We start from the raw sequence: 21651 nt of genomic DNA on the forward strand, positions 1-21651 counted from the left end.
TAGTTCTCTTTCCAGTCACCCTGGCTGCAGTCTCTACTGCTCTGTGCTTCCCCAGAATGTTGACAGCGATATGATAGGCAGCTATGTGGAAGTGAGGTTTGAAGCCACAGACAATCATTTCCACTGGCTCTTGACAAAAATGCATGGGATTTTCTTTCATCACCCCTGGCCATCTCTGGCTACAGCAGCCCTGGCCTTGGAAAGGTATGCCAGGTAGGGTGTGGGGACACGACTAAACATTCTCAGAAGGCTAAAGTTTGCCTTCCTTGGGACAGTCCCCTTTACTGTGCGGAGAACCACACACATACTGGACCCTGGAGTGCTGAGAAAATGAAACCAAGATCGACTGTTCTAAGGGCACCTGACCTATAAAAGCAACTTCCACCTGCTGGCTGAACTCCTGGTTCCTTTTTCTTGCTGACTAGACACACCTTAGAGAAAACTTAAGTGAGATGGGAGGCTGTCAGCCTCCCCATCCCCCACACAAGCGCAGTTCTGTTTGAGGTGACCTGCTCTCTGGTAGTGTGACTTACCAGCTCTTGGGGGGAGAAGAAGGGATTGCCTCTAAAAGAAAAACAAACAGCCCTACCCCGAATGCTAATGAAGTGGCTGAGCCAACCCACAGCTTAGGAGAAGGTTTGCCAGCTGGGAGAATAATGAGCTTCGGTTTCTGACCTCCTGGCACAGCTCGGTGTTTATCAGGAGGTGCATATGACTGGGTAAGACATACAGCCTGGCTCGAAGGGAACAGCTGCTGGCGGCATGCTACACACTTGGCAGCTAGACAGGCAGAGCGCTGGTGTGAGGAAGAGAAAATCACCCTAGTAAGTAAGTAACCAGAGACTTACCTCTGGGGTGTGTGTGTGTGTGTGTGTGTGTGTGTGTGTGTGTGTGTGTGTGTGCTTCAAACCACCAACAATTTATTATTCCATCTGGATTTTGGTACTCTGTATTTGTATGTGTTAATTTGTGGCTTTTATTAACTTTTTAAGGCTGTTCTTTTTAGTCACAGTATCTTCTAACTTTGAGGATGGAAGACTTATTCCAGCAAAGGAGTTGATTTCTAGATGTCCAGGAGTTTTAGGCTCAGAGTCAGGATTTAAATCACACAGAAGTGAACTGGTGCGTAGGAGTGCATGGCCAGAGTTTTGCTAATATTTTACCACTGAAACTTGGGGAAACATAGTTGTTTTAAAAAGGCGAATTTATGGTATGGCTGACTTGACCATTTTGAGTCAATTCTGAAAAAAAAAAAAAAAAAGATTTATGTAACTATGTGTAGTGTAAGAGTCTGCAAAATATACTTCTACATTGACTAGTGGATCAAATGTCACTTGAGGTTCTACAAATGCTCTCGGGTTCATTGAATACTTAACTTTACAATGCTTTTCTTCTATAAGCTCATACTGGCTCATGGCATCAAAGCTAACACTTCCAGTTGCTTGGGCCCTCCTTATTTTAGTGGCTGTGTGGTGCTCAGGGTCTTGGGCTGTTTTTCTTTCTTATTCCTCCTTATTGATGATGTGGATTATGAAAGTGGGAATGCCAGTGGGACAGAGCTGTTGCTCAGGCATGTTTGGTGCTTGTGGAGTAGGCAGAGGTCTCACTGATGGTGTAGCCTCTGAAACTGGCAAACCTTTTCAGGTTCCTTTTTTCTGGATTGCCTGGACAGTCCTGGGGGCCAGAGATGGGCTGTAGTCTCAGGAGGTAGGGTTTTGCTTGAGATGAGACTAGGATCTTCTGAGTCCAGCTTCCTCAAGATTACTGACTGATTGCCCTCAAGGATGAAATTGTTCCATTTGTTTGTAAGCAATGCTGGAGGGCATATAGGGCCTTCTTCACCCCCTCCCTCACCTTCTTGCATGTGGAGACTGTATAAACGGTCTCCACATAAAGTTGGCTGTGGCAGTTCTGACACTGAGTCTCCAAAGAAACTCAGCAGACCTCAGACATCTCACCAGCCATGATAGCTAAGCAGACAGCTTTGGGTGCTCTGTGGAGTGGGGGTGGGAGGTGACAAACAAAACAAAACAAACCCCAAAACCAACAACAAAAAGAGGTTAATCTGGCTCTTCTTCTTTTCCTTAAAATGTGGAAGAATCTGCAAAAATCTTGAGTGCCCAAAGAGAAAAAAAAAAAAAAAAGCTCCAATTCTTTGTTCCTCTTTATGCCATTTTGTGAGGTCCTGGAGTCAGCTGGTATGTTCCCCGTATAGCCTGTGACTTCCTTGTGCAGCCTGAGACTTCTTCCCTGTCTCACTGCAGATGGCTGCTGTTGCCTGGGCCATTCCTGAGAGTTCCTGTTTAGCAGAGTCCACAAGTTCACAATGGAGAAAACAAAACAAAGCAAAACAAAAATTTCTCTAGTCAAATCTTGTCTCTAGAATACACTTCTCTTATAATAAAACACAGTATTTATTGGTATTTAAACTAAGGACAGTTCTCTGTTGAGACAATACATTTATGATAATATACAGGGATGAGGTGGAGCTCAGTGGTCAGCACTTGCCTGGCATCCATGAAGTCCTGGGTGAATACTTCTTCCCTACCAAGCACATCCAATGGGATGTCTATGTGGGATTCAATGTCTTCTGAATTGTCCAACTGCTGAAGTTTTGAGCTCTCAATGATTTTGAGCAATGAGTGATACCTCCTTTTCAAAGCACTGATAAAAATGTTTTTTAAGTCATTAATTTTACATGCAAATAATATATATCACAGTGTCAAAGAAGTTTAGATCTGGATATGAATTGAAAAATGTTCAGTTTAACACATGCATTTTGAAGATGAGGAATTTGTAGTACATGTGTCTATTGTAGTGAATATATCCCAGTGTAGAAGCAGGAAAAAGTACCCAAGATTTCTGTTACTGGTACAGAAGATCATCAACACTAGTAAGCATAGTGTATACTTAGTGTGCATTTACCATACTTAATGATGTACACAGGTGTACAGACTTTCATAGACTGTGCATGGTAATGTTACATGCTGTCTAGCCAGTCTTTGGCTCACAGTACCCTGACTTAACAATTTTATCAACTGTGTAATGGTGTGAAAGTGACAGGATTTCAATGGAAACCATGCATTGAATCTTGAGTTTGGGTCTTCCTTTCTTGACAAGCTGAGTAGTAGATTGAGCTACAGTTCTTATTGAGCCAGATGATCAGAAGGGCAAACCACTGGTACCCAACAGGGCATCTCACTGCTGAGTGGTGCTGTTATCTCTATTTAACTGCTGAATGCATTTTCAACTGATGCCATTTTCAATTTATGATGATAGTATGTCAAGGACCCAATTGCAACTTAAGAAGTGGGTATATGTTTTGTATATTGAAGAAATTGAGGCTTAAAGGCTGCCCAGGAACTTGAAGAAATGACACCTGGGCTAGACTCTTGACCCATATTTACATATATGTTTATACGTAAATCCCACCATTTAAAGATCCTATCAAATGTAAATAAGAGTGTTTCTATCCCAATACAATTAGATACTCGTGTGTGTGTGTGTGTGTGTGTGTGTGTGTGTGTGTGTGTGTGTTTGTGTAATGGCCCTCTAAACGCTCCACAAAAGGAAGAGCTAGTTTCCCCCATGACAGTCCCAACCCAGACTTCATAGGATCACTGACTGTTGGCATACTTTCTTTTTCTCTTTGAAAAATTGTTCACAATGAAGACTTTTGTGTTGGTAAATCCAGCCCTGAGAGCTTTGTTACTAATCTGAACTGTTCCACACTCCTGTCCCTTCTGGCTTTTCCATCATTATTTTTTTCTTCTATAACTTCTTTTCTTTGGCGTGCTCATGCTGAACACTGAATCCCTGGCTTGGTAATGGAGAAACTATTTTCAGACCTGTTTGTATGGTTCAGCTTAGAAGACTGGTTATCCAAGTAGGTTGTTTATTTGCTTATTCATAGAAATAGCACAAGCCTTCACTCTTATACTCCCAAAGTATCATTCATTAAGTGGTCCAATACAGATACCATTAATACAGATACCATATACTACCATACAGTTGAAAAATTGTTAACTTAAAGTACCAGGAGGCAAGGACTGGCTAGATAGCATATAGCACTATCATCTATAGTCTATGAAAATACACACACCTCTGCACACTGTTTGGCATAGTAAATGCACATTAAATATACTTGTGCATGTGTGATCACACTGTGTAGCACAGCATGGAATGGGACCCACAGCAGGGGGATGGTTGGGAGTAGAGAAGGAGGAGATCTGATGGCTGTTACACATCATTTTGCTATGAGTCATTTCTCATCTCACAGTTTGCTATGCACATAGACATTGGCTATTTCTCTTGCCGGTTGTGAACTTATGGGTTTTCTGGGTCATCAGTCAGGTGAAGCCCTTACAGAAAGCTACTTCTTAAATCTTTTGACAAATTTCATCTGCCTCTCTATAAGCCTTCATTTGGCTGAATGTCACACTTGTATCAAGCAAGAGACTCTGTGTAATGCATCAGGGGCAGGGAGAATGGGAAATTTTTTCAGTCAGGAAGAACATTGAGTAAATAGGCATTACATGGATACCTTGAGAAAATTATATATGCTTTTTTACAAGGTCATCATGACCAGATTACCTGTTTTGAAGATCAAGCTATTTATAGAAAGAAAAGATGAGTTTTAATCTTTAATTGCACTCATCAGATCCCTCTAAAAGTAAGGCCAACTCAATAGTAGTTCTCAGTGTCATCTTCTAAACCAGAACACTGGGAATTACCTTCAGTGGGGATTAGAGTTGTCCCTTGGTGTCCTTAAGTGATACGTTCTAGGACTTCATGAATACCATGGTCCAGATGCCTAAGTCCCCCATGCAATAGTGTTTTCACATAACCCTTGTGTGTCTTACTTGGAGATGTTACTTAAGATTGTTCTCTATTGTTTAAGGAGTAAGGAAAAGGACCAACAGATTGTACATGTTTCATACCAATACCACTGTTTTGAAAACATATTTTAAATTCTTAGCTACTTGCATTTCATAGACATAAAACCTCGAGGATATGAAGGATACAGTCTTTGATGAGAATTTCTTATTTCTATGGAAATGGCAGAATTCAGTGAATGCCAGGCAGAGACACAAAGAATGGGCTCAGAATTTTGACATCATTCATAAGACACATTGGAGAGCTGATGTGTAGCAAAGTCAAATGCTTGCTTAATTTCTTGGACGTCTTACAATAGGGAAGCAAATTCTATGATGCAGAGAATGTTTTGTTTGACTTGGCAAGATTGTGTGATTTAAAGACATCTATTTCCAAAGAGCTAGCCCCACTGACCCTTATTTCTCTTGTATCAGTTGCTCATTTACAATGGAAGTTAGCCATTTTAGTGCCATGCTCTCATTGCTTTATGGACCTAAAAAGTGTTGGATGTTCTACTCTGTCAAGTGGTCATTGTCCTTTCAGAGTCTGAGGTTCTTTGATCTGTGAGATCATCTTCAGGACAGAGAAAACAGTTTTTACATGGGAATTCACTAGCACTAGGTACTCTCTTGTACTCTGCAGTGATTTCATGAAGGCATTATCATCATTGTCTCTAGACAGGGAGCTGAGAATGAGATAATGTAAGTAACTTGTCCATAGTCATGGAAGAAGTACATGGTAGAATTCAATACAGAGTATAGTCTCTTGGCCCTGAAACCCAGGAACTTTTCTTGGTTTATGCTGCCTTCTGGGGAAGATGAGTTTCAACTATGCCATAACTGTGCACAGTTTGAATTGTCTTTTGTAATGAAAAGGGTTGTAACTTGTCATTATCACCTGGTAGGCAAAAGATAAATGAATGATTGACTTGTGGTCTCCTGACTGATGCATATTGGTGGTGGTAGTAAGGAGCTTTATGGGCAGTTGACTTCAGGAGTAAGGCCATTTTAGTCACAGTCACAAAAATATTGGCTTAGGATAATACTTGTAATGGAAATTAGTGATATTCCTCCTCTGATATGAGTAGATTTGAGTCTTAGCAATGATGGCATGATGTAACACCAGCTTTAATGGAGTCTGCTTCTGAAATATAATTAGTTAATTCTGTAATTAATTGACTAAGTTAAAAATAATTCTGTCTTTTTTCTTGCATGTATTCTCCTTGCATGACAAAAGCATTACCTCTATCAACGCTGAAATGGAGATCCTGTCTTCCCTGTGACTGGAAACTGAATCTCACATGAGACCCTTTGCTTCTTCCTTATATAATCTCTAGTGCTGGGATTAAAGGTGTGAGCTCTGTTTTTCTTTTAGACTGATTCACTCTTGTATAGCCCAGGGTGGTCCTGAACTCAGAGAGATACATCTGCCTCTGTTTCTTGACTCCCGGGATTAAAGGTGTATGCCACCTCTGCCCAGATTCTATGGCTGGGTCTAGCTTTACATTCTGATCTTCAGTTCATAGACAATATATCACCACACTTAGGTATTCTGCTAGTTGCAATGCCCTCACATTCAGGGAGCAAGAGTGCATTCTGACTTGCTTTTTATTTTCCTCTGTGTATGCACTTATTCACTATGAAGAGTCTTAGCTTATAGACTACATGGGACTCTCTGCTGTTTATCAGTTTTCCAATATGTTCATTATTTACTGGCTTTATATTATTATTATATTGTTGGCTAACAACATTATCAGAATGTTGGTAAAACCATAACAGTGGCAGTATGTGATGTCTATTTTTTTTTTATTGTAAGTGCAGCTATACATAGTAATAGCCAGGTAAAATAAAAGTGCACAGGTTTTTGCAACAGAAGCTATTGTAATAACCTTTGTAATATGGCTATTTAAGGTAACTTTCTTTGAATTAAAAAAAAGTATTGAAAAGCATTTAATTCATGTACCGACCCAAAAGGCATTTTTTTCTTAGTGGCTATTGCAATAATCAGAATATTCTGCATCTTCCCAGAGTATACAAAAGAACATTTTTGAAAGAAACACAGTGAAATGGTTGATTTCATAGGTTTACCATCATAGACTTCATTTCTTTTGATGAATCCAAAGACATGTAAATCTTGATGCCCTTATGTAATAGAAGGATTTCATCCTAGTCTATTTGGCGAGGTGATTCAAGTTGCTGCAGCCATCAGTATCTTTTAATTTTCTATTTAGTAGGATTGATACTTGTATTTTCTGAAGACTTCTTTATTCCCCAAATATTGTCTCATCTTTTCACTTAACCAGGTGGACTGTCACCACCCCATAAGAGTCCATATTATTATGACATTGATTTGCTTTAGGATTATAAATACAGCCAGAGTTTTAATTAAGAACATGATCCTGGAACACTCTGAAAGAGAACTAACAATACAGTGAAAAATTCTATCTCTTCCCAGGGCTTCATTTTAGTTATCACTTTCCTATTGCTTAATTTTCCAAACCCACAGACAAGTAACTGCATTAGAGAACATTTGAGTGATTTTAATTGCCTTTTTTTCCCCAATCTGGGGCATCTGCAATGTGACAGAGACCTAAGCAATTGGCCTAATGGGAGATTGATGGGCTACAAGTGGATGTAGACACAGTCATCAATCTACACAGAGCTAGACTCCAGGCTCAATCTCTCTGTTTTTAGGACTCTGGGCATAATTTTCCATCCAAAAATCCCAACTGCTTCTCACCAGGCTTCCTGGGTATACTCTATATAAATTAGCATTTGAAGGCACATGAGAGAGTCGTTCCTAGAAATCTGGACATGTAGGTCCCCATTGCAGAGCACTTTCCACCCATGTGACCATGAAAGATGCTCCCTTTCAAATCTCCAGTTAACACAGATTCAGGAGCTCATAAACAACCAAGAATTCTAAGCAGTTTTAAATTGAAGAACCGAGTACATCCACATTTGTTTCTGAGACACTCACTCTGCAAGGTCGATTTGAATGAATGCTGGAATCTGTACGGCTCTCTGTTCTGCTTTCTTAAAATAGAAAGTATTTCATTTATGTGTGGAATCCCTGCCTTTCAAAAAAAACAAAACAAAACAAAACAACAACAACAACAACAAAAACCCACATGATTTGACATGTGGCATGGGCAATGGCCAATCTGAAGGGTGGCTCTGCAGGTTTCTCTGTGGTCTACTTCTGTTCCTAACCACTCTTGATCCTGAGAAGGCTTTGCCTTGGTCTGTGTTTCTTATGCAGTAAGCATTTAAACTGTGAAGAGAAAATAAAATAGCATTTACTTTCACCTCATCCAGAAAGTTGAAACTATTGTGAGCATAGTATTAGAGGAGAAGAAACAACTTTATAACAATTAAGTTCTTTGCATTTTAAAAGTCTGGCTGGAAACAATGTCCATGCAGTTTTAATGTCATGGTGCCATATTGTTGTAGAATATTATTTTAACTAGGCAAAGATGTGTGTTACACATTACAGAAGAACTTCAGGTGACTGATCAGGTAGCAAGATGTCTTTGTCATTTCTAGACTTTATGTATTATCCTTCTGTGGCCTTTGATGGAGTTGAAGACAGATAATTATGGTTAAGGTTTTCCTTTGTTAGGATTAAAGATAAGTTATATATAAGACTCTAGACTCACAAAGATAGGATAGATGATAGAATATATTTTTTAAATCTTGCTGAATGTTAATGGACTAAATATTGTTAACTGTGGTTCTTATTTGATAACTATTTTGTTATATATTTTACTATGTTAAGGTTAAAACCCTTCTTTTTATTTTATACAGAAAAGAGGAGATGATGGGAGATGTCATTATGTAAATATGTTTCTAGAATTGGTTAATGAATAAAGCATTGTTGGCCAATAGGAAAGCAAAATAGTTGGGATTAGGAGACAAGGAGGATTCAGGAAGAGGTAGGAGGAGATTCAACATGTAGGACCAAGAGAGCAGAGGTCCGGATCCTCTCTCCAGTAAGCCAAGACAACGTGGAAACATTTAGATTAATAGAAATGGATTAATATTTAAGACAGAGCTAGCCAATAAGAAATGCTGGTAACAGGCCAAAAGCTTTATATCTAAAAAAAAAAAATGTGTGTTACATTTGTTTATGCTGCAGAATATTGCTTTAACTGGGTAAAGATGTGTTACTTTTGTTTATGCAACATTTTTTTTTAATCATGAAAAGATGTATTACATTTGTTTCACCTTGCCTGCCCAAGGCACATGATTGTTCTAAAACAGAGTTGAATGGCCAATAGCTAGGCAGAGAAAGAATAGGTGGGGCTGGCAGGGAGAGAGGATAAATAGGAGGAGTAACCTAGGCCTGGAAAAAGGAGGAGGTAGGAGAGAAGAAGGAGGAGAATGAGGAAGATACCTGGGGCAAGAAGCCAGCCAGACATAGAGAAGCAGTGAAAGTTAAATATTCAGAAGTAAGAAAGGTAACAAGCCCTGAGGCAAAAGGCAGGTTAATTTAAGTTAAAAGAGCTAGCCAGAAAAGAGCTAAGCTATGGCCAAGCATTCAAAACTAGTAATATGTCTCTGTGTCATGATTTGGGAACTGGTTGGTGGCTCAAAAGAAAAAGCCTGGTATATAATCTCTCATTCTGCCTATGTGTACAACTGGTGCTATTTATGGAAGGGAGCCATTGTGCAATGAAAACTTTTCATGCAACTAATGTTGCATCATGATCAACACATTTGCCATTTCCATTAGGACACTTTTCCAGGACAGAGAAGCATCCTCAGGCACTGTGGATTCATAACTGCATGCCACAGCCTCGTTTTTAGTACCTACCCAGAACATACTGATATTTCATTGCTGTAGTATTCTCTCAACTGTGGTCCCTCTGTATTTTGTTCAGGGTGGTCCCGCAGAACTCAGCCTCTGCCAAAACTCAAGCATCATTATACATCTCTTATGATGACAGGTAGAAAACATGGTCATGATTATATGACTAGCAGATTGGCCAAAAGTGCTGAGAGCTGTATTTAAGTTTTATAAGAAGTGACATAACGTTGGCACTGAGGGAAGCCATACTTACTCCCATAAAATACTTCTGGGGACCATTATTACAGATAGCTAGAAGGGTTGGTCAATCAGAGCCAGGGACAGATTTCTTGTGACATTTCATCTTTATGTTTAAAAAATAATACATTTTTCAACCTGTCTTTGGAAGTTGCAAGGGCTTTGACTTAACTAAGTGATGGTAACATTGATTAAGAAGTAAGAATTGAGGACCTGTCTATCCAATTATAAGAATCAGTGAAATGTATCATTCATAAAACATTCTGCATCTTTTCTTGTATTTTATCTCATACCAAGCTCATGTGAGATGAATTTAGAAATTCAAAAACTTTGAAAGTTGTTTGAACTGTTAGTTCCTAAATTTAGAAATATTATTGAATCCAAAACTTTTCAAGGCTTAAAAAATAGTATAGTTTACAGGTCCTCCCCCCGCCCCCCGCCAGGCAGAAGTCATCAAAAGCAATTTAAAAGTCTAAAACGTTTTTTTTTTCACCCAAGTTAATTAATTCAGTATTTTTAAATATCAAGCATGAATAATTATGTGGACTCCCTCCATAGAATATTACCACTTTGTTAATCATGTATGTATTTTAAAGTATTGCAAACCCATATAGATCCACCTGCCTCTGCCTCCTGAGTGCTTGGATTAAAGGTGTGTACCTCTGTGCCTGGCTTTAAAGAAAGAAATTTAATAAATAAATAAATAAATAAATAAATAAACTCTGCTAACCAAACATGGAAAATGTGCAGGCAATGGCATCTGTGGCTATGTGAAAGAAAATGGCCCCCAAGGGAGTGGCACTATTATGAGGTGTGGCCTTTTTAGAGGAAGCATGTCACTGTGGCTGTGGGCTTTGTGGTCTCCTAGGCTCAATCTATGTCAAATCCTGCTGCCTGCAGATCAAGGTGTAGGACACTCAGCACCATTTCTGCTTCCATACTGCATATCCCACCATGCCGATAATGGATTAAACCTCTGAACTCTAAGCCACACAATTAGAAGTTTTCTTTATTAGAGTTGCTATGACTATGGTGTGTCTTCATAGCAATAGAAGCCCTAACTAAGACACTATCTAAAGTTTGAGGGAACAGAGGAACTATGTGGACAGACTGAAAACTAAGGCCTTGATTTGGTATGATGAATAGTTGCAAAATCTAATGGCTACTCTAAAATGTACCTTGCTTTTTCACCAGACTTCAGAACATCATTATATGATGACAATATTCAAGGAAACAAAAAAGCTCCAAGAACCAGACAATCAATTCCCAAATATCATTAATAAAGTTCAACAGCAGTTTTCTACATCTGTTTCTTAATACACCTGTCCATGTTATCTGTTCATCTCTCTTGCCCTTTGGCCTTTCATTTCCAAAATAAAACACAGACAGCAATATATTTTATTACCAAGCAACTCATCAGACATGTCATTAATAAGAGTACAATATTATGCAGGATCTATACTTTCCACATGAGAGATTCAACTTATCTGCATGTATTTTCTCCAAAGAAAAGTTGCTGATTCCAGAAGGATATATTTGGAAAACCTCTTGATCTTGAAGACGTGCCATACTAGAAGAGCCTTTAAAACAGTGGTTCTGAACTTGCAGGTTTTGACCCCATTGTGAGTTGAATAACCCTTTCATAGGTGTTGTGTATTAGACATCCTGAATATCAGATATTTACACTATGATTCATAACAGTAACAAAATTACAGTTATGAAGTAGCAACAAAATAATTTTCTGGTTGGGGGGTCACGCAACATGAGGAACTGTCTTAAGGGTGGAAGCATTAGGAAGATTAAGCCAATGCTTTAAGGACATTGTCAGATGGGGCTTGGCAAAGTCACTTTCCTTTCAGTGTGAATATAAATTGAAATTGAATATGAAGCAACTGACATTCAGAGCTGTGTACTTGTTGCTTTGAAGTAAAGGAGATGGAACTAGAACAAACCAAATCTGACAGTTTCACAGTGATCACCATTCCATCTCTCCCAGCTCTGTAGCAAGGTAGGTGAAAAGGTGCTGAATGAATTCCCCATAAAGTCTCTAGGGAGTGTGCAAGGGGACCAACTGGGTAACAAGAACAGAGAGAAAATGTTCCTATGTAAAAAGACTCTATGATAGCGAACAAATCACTTGTCTTCATATTTACTCTCTGACTCCCTCCAAAATGAGCTAAAGCTGTTTGCATTAAATGGCAACAACAACAAAAGAGAAAACATAATTGGAACTAGGAAAACCAGAGACAAATTATTCTAGTTAATAGAGTTGACATGTTACCGATTGCTAATTGATTCCAAAATTAAGCAGGAGGGTATATGCATTGCATGTGCACAGGCCTGGGTTTGATCCCTGACATTAGGAAACAAAACAAAACAAAAACAAACCAGGTTAAGATGATGTCCAAAGATCCATGCCTCCAAATTTTACTGCTAATAAAAAAAAGTATAGAATTTATTTGAACCATGGAAAATCAACCAAATACTCAGGTCTTTGCTTACACAAAAGTAGACACTCTGGTAACAGACAAAATGTAGGTATCTTATGGACTTCCAATTTATGTTAATTATTTTTATTTATTTATTTTTGTTTATTTATTTTTGTTTATTTGTATGTATTTCCAGTTACATGCATGCTGAAGGCCAGATGTCTGTAAGGTATAAGGCTTTTCCTGCCCCTGGTCTTGTCCCACTGCAGCACCAGCCCCAATTAACACACAGAGACTCTGTATTTGATATTATGCTATTGGCCAGTTACTTGTATCTTATTGGCTAGCTGTATTCTGCAAGGCTGGCTTGTTCAAGCTGTTTTGAATGTTGGATCACCTGGGACTCTGTTTCAGGGGTCTGGCTTGATCAAACCACATTAGTCTGGAAGGAATCCATAGCTTTTCATTTTCTGTGGAAAATAAAATAGAAATCCTTTTCCCCAGTAACTTGTCCTTTAACTTAAATTTTTGAGTCAAAACATTTTTAAAATATATAAATTGGATTGATCTAGCAGCATTTGTTTTAACAGTTGTTATTTCCTCAGCAGTCAAAAGATACAAAGACAATATAACACTATACAGTAACCAGATTCTCTCTGAGCTTTTCATCTTTACATGGCTTTATTATTACTCTGTTTCTTCTTCTATTTTTTAAAACAGGGTTTCTCTGTGTAACTCTTATCTGTCTTGGAATTCACTCTGCATTCCAGGTTTACTTGGAAATCACAGAGATCTGCTTGCCTCTGTCCCCTGAGTGCTGGGATTAAAGGCATGTGCCACCATACCCAGCTGTTCTCTGTCTTTTAAAAACCATTTTATTTCTTTTCTCTCCCAAGTCTACATATATTTTAGAACATACTGTAAAACTTTAGTGCTTTTTCTTAATGTGAATCTGTCTTTACTGTAAATCTTTATCTTTTTGTAGCCATTAGTCTTTTATCTGGTAAACAACAACATTGCTGAAATGAAAGTCATAGTTGTTCCTGCCATGGTTTACCAAAGATGGTGGCGGCTATTTTACCGCCAGCAATGAGAGCTGTGGTCACTGCCTTGGTCTACGGGCAGCTAGCAGCAGGTTGCCAACTTGGAGATGTGGTCACTGCTATTGCCATCTCTCATACACACCAATAAATTGTTAGCAGTGCTTTTTTAAAGCCATGCCTTTTTTTTTTTTTTTTTTTTTTTTTTTTTTGCTGCTTATGCTGAGTCAGGAATCTTCCCTTAAAGGAGCCGCGGAAATTTTTGCTTATCTCACACAAAACAGAGTACAACCCAGAAAAATGCTTGTCTCTGTTCTTTTGTTTCTAAAACCCTTTCTTAAGCTTTGTTAAATTTTAAGTGGAAGTTCTTATTAGCCACGTAGGCGCCATTTGTAAGGAATAGGGTTTTTCCTCCTGCTGCCAATCTTGTCCCGCTGCCGTGCCAGCCCCAATTAACACACAGAGACTCTGTATTTGATATTATGCTGTTGGCCAGTTACTTGTTTCTTTAACCCATTTCTATGTATTTCCATGTGGTCTTACCAGGGAGAGGCGGCTGGTGGTTCTGCCTTCTCCAGATTCTCCATCTTGACTCCTATGATGGGAGATGTCATTCTGTATATGTTTCTCATACTGGTTAATGAATAAAGCACTGTTGGTCAATAGGAAAGGAAGATAGGCGGGACTAGGAGACAAGGAGGAAAGAGGAAGTAGTAAGGAGGAGTCAAGATGGAGAGTCTGGAGAAGGCAGAACCGCCAGCCGCCTCTTGCTGGTAAGACCACGTGGAAATACATAGAAATGGGTTAATAATTAAGACAGAGCTAACCAATAAGAAACTAGTACCTGGCCAACAGAATTATATCAAATACAGAGTCTCTGTGTTATTTGGGGCTGGCGCGGCGGCGGGACCAGACCAGGCGGCGGGAGGAAAAACCTTACTCCTTACACTCTTCCTTCCTATTTCCTCTTTCCTCCTTGTCTCCTAGTCCCTCCTATCTTCCTTTCCTATTGGCCAACAGTGCTTTATTCATTAACCAGTATGAGAAACATATACAGAATGACATCTACCATCAGAGGTCAACTTTTGGAAGTCATTTTTCACCATCTATTTTGTTGAGGCAGTTTCTGGTTTTTCATGCTACACTGTATGGTTAGGGGTTAGGGTTAGGGTATACCTGGCTAGCTTTGGTTACAAACAGGGACCACCACATCCGGCTTCTTATGTGGGTTTCTAGGATCAAATTACTGCAAACCTTGTAGTAATTTAGATATTTAAGGGTCATGTGGATGAAAATAAATAATACCTTGTTAGCCTCATGATTCTGAAAAGACTGCTTTGTATCCTGGTGAAAGATGAAGTTTGCCTTGCAGTTTGACTGTCCCTTTGAGTGAGCATGAGAGGAAGTTTGAGGACTTTCTATCTAATTTACACATAGGACCATTCTTAAGCTCTGCACCTTGAAAGCTAGCTCCTCCTTAGCTTTTGAACCTGTGATGTCAGACTCAATAAGTCTGATGTCAGAGGACCACCCAGTGAGTCTATGTCAGAGGACCACCCAGTGAGTCTGATAACAGAGGAGCATCCAATGAGTCTGATATCAGAGGACCACCCAGTGAGTCTATGTCAGAATATCACCCAATGAATCTATGTCAGAGGACCACCCAGTGTGTCTATGACAGAGGACCACTCAATGAGTCTGATGTCAGAGGACCACCCAGTGGTCCTGCAAACAAGCAGGCATCAGCTTCTCTCTCCTCTTAGAAAAGAGACATTGCATCTTCCTCTTAATCCACCAAAGGAGGAAAGATACATTGTAGAATGATAAAGTGACACTTGGTCTCAGTCTTAGGGGACAACAGAGGGTAGTAAGGATTTAGGGAGCCTTGCAGGCCCTTGCTGGTTGGCTCAAATAAATGTTTCCTTGTGATTTGCAAGATTTGGTTTTCCTACAAGAATCAAGGAAACTAGATATTAAAGTGGAAGTTGGGTTTGTAGATTGTTTTTACAAATAGCTAAAACATTTTGAAAGTTTTTAAATGCCAACAGCAAGACCCACAAATATAGCTATGGGCTGTGTTGTTCCAGAGGCCTCTCCAATCTGTAGAAGGAGGTGGAATTGATTAGCGTACACAATCTTCACTGTCCAGAAAGCTTGGACTCTTGCAGTTTATTATCTGTCATTAGGTAGGTTTCTCAGATCAGGGGGAAAGTGTGCAAAGAGAACAGTGTGTGTGAGCAGTATTTGTGATGTCTTCACAGGAACTGTGTTGGTACACTTAACTGCTATCATATTAGAGACAGAGCTTGGGTTGTTAATGGAAAGCAGGGCTGTGTTTTTGGACCTGCAAGCACAGCTGTGAGAGATGTTGCTGGTGGCACTCTAACAGTCCTGTTACTGTCATACAATCCTCAGTTAAAAACTTGGTGGAATGATTCAGTTACAGTTCACATTTTAGCAAAGGTACAAAAGCTTGGATGTCTAGATGACAGAAGAGATTTTCTAGATTAAAAATAATGTAGGTAGTTAGGCCTCTGTCCTCATTTTTATTAAAGTAATAACTGCCTTCTCCAAAAGCCAAACATTAAATTTTAGGAAAGTAACTCACAGTAGACAATAACTTTCTAGCACTCAAGTGGGGGTCAAAGCAGAAAGGTTTTTTGTTTTGTTTTGTTTTTGTTAATTTTTGTTTTTAAAGAAGAAATCAACAACGGTAGCATGTTTATTTGCAACACATAAAACTAGTACATGTTGGGTCTCAAGTATTTCTTAATTTTCATGTATAGAGACATTTGCAGATATTTTGGTATTTTGCCTAATCATTGAATGTTTTTACGGCATGTGTGTGTCTGTTTGTGTTTCCGTTTGTGACTGTAGGCGTGCACATGTAGAGGTCATAGGACAACGTCACATGTCAGTGTCTACCTTCCATCTTGAGACTCCCAAGCTAGCTGGCCTACGAGTGACCTGGACTCTCTTGTCTCTGCCTCTTATCTCTCTGTGGGAACAGTGGGGGGATTTGCTACCACCCCTGGCTTCATATGGGTTCTGGAAATCTAAACTCCCGACACTTGCATGGCAAGGTCCCGACACTTGCATGGCAAGTACTTTACTCACTGAGCAATCTTCCCAGTCCTGTATGCTTCTTTCTGGAACAATGAAAGAATGTAGTGCCAAATTAATGAGATGTTTAAACATTTAATTTGTATTTTTCAGTTTTAAATATGCAACTCTACATAACTTGCATTACATTTAGTGGAGGGGATTATCTTTTTACTTTAAATTCGGATGAATACTGAATGTTTGCCTGATTAGTAAGAAGACAATTAGATAAACAAGAAGATCAATAAATACATGCTGTTCCTCCCTCCCTCTCTCCCCCCCCCCCGCTCTCTCTCATTCTGCCTTCCCCCCTCTTTGACACAGGGTGTCTATATAGCCCTGGCTGTCTTGGAACTTTCTATATAGACCAAGCTGGCCTTGAACTCACAGAGATCCACCTGCTTCTACTTCCGGAGTGCTGGGATTAAAGGTGTATGCTACTAGGCCTGGGGAACAAGCTCTCATGCTCTGTCTCCTGGGCTATGAAATTAGAAGCAAACATTGAGAAGATGTTGTGGTGAGATAGTGTAAGAATGGTTACCACAGAAGCTGCTGTTTTCTGTCTCTTAATTTACTACCAGCTCGGTTTCAGTTACTATTTCAAGTCTTCAGCATCCTTGTTGTGACCAGCAGATCCATTCATGAGACTATTAGTGAAGATACTTCGCTGTGTCATCCAGGCTCAGACTTGGTTTTAGGCAATGTTAACATTATTAGCATTACTCTTGGAATCTCATAGTGAACTTTGATCTAGAAGGATGAAGAGAAAGAAGGCCAGAGGGAAGTGGACACAGCTTCTCTTGAAGTAACAGAGTAGGAGACCAGGAATTGGGCAGAATAAGACTGGTGAATTGGGCTATAAAAGAGTAGTTAATAAATGGAAATGTCCTCAAATGTGAGCACATTTGGATGCCTGGCGCTATATCATTGTCTTTCACCTGTGAGACTCCTGCTTCTCTGTCCTCTCCAATGGAGCCAAACCGATCCTTCTAAATGGTCACAGGACACCTTGTTTAAAGTCTTTGCACAGCTCCCCATTGTGTGACACAGCTCTAAGGTTTTTCCATGGCATATAAAACCTTTCATAAATGACCTCTTACCCCAGGCCCACCCAAACCCTCTCTCTGTTCCTCCAAGCCTTATAACATTATGATTTCTTTTTCATACCCCTTGATCTGCACATCGTCTTTTACTGTTTGAAAAGTGCTGCTCCACCCCTGACACGTTTTAGCCTGGCAACAGCAAACACACTTTTCAACAATTTTCCACTTTCCAGAACCTTCCAGACAGACTTTGGCACCCTGTGAACTGGTTTCCTCTGTGCTTTGTGTGATTTATATTGCCGCCTGGATCTGTTTCCCTGGGAATTTCTTAAGAACAGGACAGTATTTCTATAAACCCTCTACATGGAAGTGTGTCTGATATCTCAACATATGTATCCATCTCTGCCAACAAGTTCCTTGCCTTCCATTGTGACCTTTAAACTTTGGATTTGTTTCTCCTTATTCCCGTTTCTTGGTCACCTCTAATTGTTACTTTATGATAAGCTGTTTTCTGTTCCTCCTATCCTTTTCTTTCTCCATCTTTCCAGGTTAGAAATCTGGTGATTCCTGGCTCTTGGAATTGCATAATGTTGGAAGTTAGCCATAACAAACCTGCACTACCAACTTTTTGGTTGTGAGCCTAGCCTTTAATGGCTGAGACATCTCTCTAGCCTAGCACTACCATCTTTTAAACCAGTGATTCTCAATCTGTGGGTTGTGACTCCTTTGGGGATGTGGATCAGATATTTACCCAATTTATGATTCACAACAGTAGAAAATTACAGTCAAGAAGTAGCAACGGAGTAATTTTATGGTTGGGATCACCACAACATGAACAAAGGGTCACAGCATTAGGAAAGTTGACAACCGCTGCTCTAAATGCTTGAGAAATCCCAGAGTTCTTTGTGGTATGTTGACAGATCTGCCTCCACTGGGCTCCTGTCTCCCGTAAGTAAATATGCTGTTAATCCATTCATAGTATTGTCTTAATGGCAAACCATATTTTAAAGTCCAGAAAACTACTTTGCAAATTCAGGTGGGAATGTTTCACAAGTCCAGGACTTCTTCATTTTAAAATCATATGTGGTTCACTCTCTCAAATTTTCCACATGTGAACTCTTTTATTCTTGTGAGGAAGATAGGGGGAGGGGAACTGCTTTCATGTTTTGATGACAGTGAACCTTACAGAAGTTAAATAGGACCTCTGATACCACAGATTGTTCTAGTTACTTCTGCTTTCCCTTTGGTAGGAGTGCTATCATTTCAGAAGCAAGGAAGTCGTAGGTGGGAGGATGAGCCAAGTCTCAGCCTCTTGGTTTGTTTTCCTTATAGAAAAAAAAATTGTGGTAGGATAAATATCTGAAGTAAAAAAAAGAGAACGGCAGTGTCACTATGGAGAGCCCTCCAGTTGATGATTCAGGCTGTCTAAATGTAATTAAAAGTGAAGGAAGAATTTGAAAGACACTTTTTTTTTTTGGTTCTTATGTTTGGCTTTTAGTCAGTTCCAATAAAAAGTCTAGCTCCAAATCCCTGATTCAGAAGCAATTTAAACTGAGATTTTACCATCTCATAAAAGAGTACTATAAACACGAAGGTTTCTAAATAGGAACAAATGTTTCCACTTATATGTTAACATAGTACAGTTTCAGTTGGAGAAAAAAAATAATCCATATTAGAGGTTTTGGTGGGCTTATTATCTGTGCACATGAAACTGGTTTCAAAAGGATGAAAAAAGTTTATCTTTTAAAATATATCACTGACAATGATAAAATTACCAAGGTCATAAAATTAGTAGTAATAATAATAAAGCACTCTATGTCCCCATGTGTTACTCTTGTTTTAATTTTATTTTATGCATATGCGTGCTTTACTACATGTGTGTTTGTGCCCCACAAGCATGCCTGGTGCTCATGGAGACCAGAACAGGGCATCAGATGACCTGGAACTAGAGTTCGTTGTGAACTGCCCTATAGTTGCTGACAATTGAACCTTAGTCCTCTGGAAGAGCAGACAGTGCTCTTAATTAAGCACCGAGCCACCTCTCCAGTCCCTACTCTTTCTTGATTAAGTACTTAGGTTAGCATATAACATAATGGATTTCATCATGGCATTTTCATACATATGTGTCATTATATTTTGTTTTCATTTGCTCCTGTGTCCCCTCCCACACTCTGGGTGATTCCCTCCTCTTCCTACTTTCTCATCACATGCTTTCTTATCAATTTAACCCATTACTCTTCTATTTTCCATTCACCTCAGGCTATCTTTCTCTTCTCTCATGATCATCGTTCTGATTTTATGACCTACTTACTATGCCGATGTTATTTTTTAATGTTTTCATTTATTTTTGCTATTTTGGTGTATTTGAGATTGGAATCTAGCTGCATTGCCCAGATTAATGTCAAACTCCTGGACTTAAACCAGCTCCCAGATAGCACTACCACTCCTGGCTTGGTTTGGGCCTTTTTCAGAATTCAAGACTGAGTTAGACATGGTGGAATGTGCCGATAATCCCAGAATTGGGGTCTGTAGTCGGAGAATCATGAGTTCCAGGATAGCCTGGACTACACAGAAAGTTCAAAGCCAACTTGTATATACCGAGACACTGTCTCAGAAAACAAACAAACCAAAAAATTAGTTACTTAATTAAATCCAAGGCCTGGGTGGTGGCTGTGGCCTAGTGGTAGACCAGTTACACAGCCTGTGTGAGGCTCTGAGCTGAGGATGGGTAGGGAGAAAAGGGGGGGGGGCAAGGAATCAGCTTAGAATTAATCTCATGAGGGTTCACTGTATTTTGGTAACAATAAAATTTTAGTTGCATTTTATTTACTACTGGAGTACTGGAGAGGAACAGGACCCATAGAGTGGACGGGGTAGGGGTGAAGGTGGAGATAAGAAGCTCAAAAAAGTGACTGGCATGGAAAGCATTAAAATGACCCCGTCTCCTCCTCTTCCTTCACCACCATCATCACCATCAGTCATTATCATCATCATCAAATTCACTCTGAAGTAAGTAGAACAATTTTCAAAGGAAGGCAGAGATGTGACTACTTCAGGTGCCTTCATACCAGATCCTTCTAGAGTGTTGGGACTACCAAGAGAATTACTGTAAGGACAAGATTGGCATCTTGAAAAGATAACATTGACTTTTTTCTAAATTAGAAAATACAACTATTTTTCCAAAGTCTCAAATCTTAATTTCTGGGTTAAAACGTTTCCTAGTTGATAGTCTCATTTTTTAAAATGATATTTTCAGTTTGAATATGGGGTTAGCGTAGTGAATCCTAACCGTTTAGTGTGGATGAATGTATCTGTCTGTATATCATCCACCCACAAGTGTCTACAGCATGTGTGTATGGCTTTGTTTCACACTTGGCTCCTTCCAAGTGCCAGGAAAGCACCTTTTAGTTAGACTTTGGAGTTTCATAGTTTACTATTAGAGCATCCCCTAGACTTTTGTATTCAGCTTGCATCAGCTAGTACTAAGTATGGTGGTTTGCTAGTATTAAATGGTAGCAACTAAGGAAAAATCACACAGCTGAACTTTGCTATTTTCTTATCCCCACCGCTGCTCCAAATGCAACAAGGTCTTGTGAGTTCGATGAACTCTGAGCTGCTCCTGTTCGGTACTTGGTACCAGTGTTCCCCTGGGTTGTCAAGCCTCTAAAACAATGAAGCTTATTCATCTAAAGACAAGATTGCCAGTGATATAGATGCTTAGGAGTCAGCACAGGAAATAGTGAGCTGGAGTTCTCCACAGTGCTTAGAAGTATTTTTAACAGGCTAAAATGTTTTCAGATCATGGGGGCGGGGGGAAGAAAAATAGATTTTGGAGTCAGACTTGGACTTTGGGAATTAGAGGGTAACATGCTATTGAACAATCAACTTAATTTCTTTAGGCCTCTGTATTCTTACTTATGCAGTAAAGATAATAATACTTAGCCTTTTGGATTTTATTAGAGTAGTTATAACATAGATATTCCCCCAGCATTGTAACATTCATGCTATATTTCCAGCAATAAGTGGTATTTTTACATGCTACAATTTCTTTTTTTAATTCAGAACAAAATTTCCTGTTAATATTTGTTAATATCATATAAAATTTAGTAAAATCTT

The 21651-nt window shown here is 39.3% G+C and overlaps 1 protein-coding gene across 1 annotated transcript in view; it reads left to right on the top strand.

The window, feature by feature from the left end:
* The first annotated feature begins 625 nt into the window (after positions 1-625).
* Positions 626-21651, top strand: part of Rasgrp3 (RAS guanyl releasing protein 3) — a 72121-nt gene continuing 51095 nt past the window's right edge. Inside the window, exon 1 of the mRNA XM_051181874.1 lies at positions 626-828. The gene's annotated coding sequence lies outside the window, so the exon portion shown is untranslated. The remainder of the gene's footprint in view (positions 829-21651) is intronic.

Source organism: Phodopus roborovskii, unplaced genomic scaffold, assembly GCF_943737965.1.
Source record: "Phodopus roborovskii unplaced genomic scaffold, PHOROB, whole genome shotgun sequence".
NCBI lineage: Eukaryota > Metazoa > Chordata > Mammalia > Rodentia > Cricetidae > Phodopus > Phodopus roborovskii.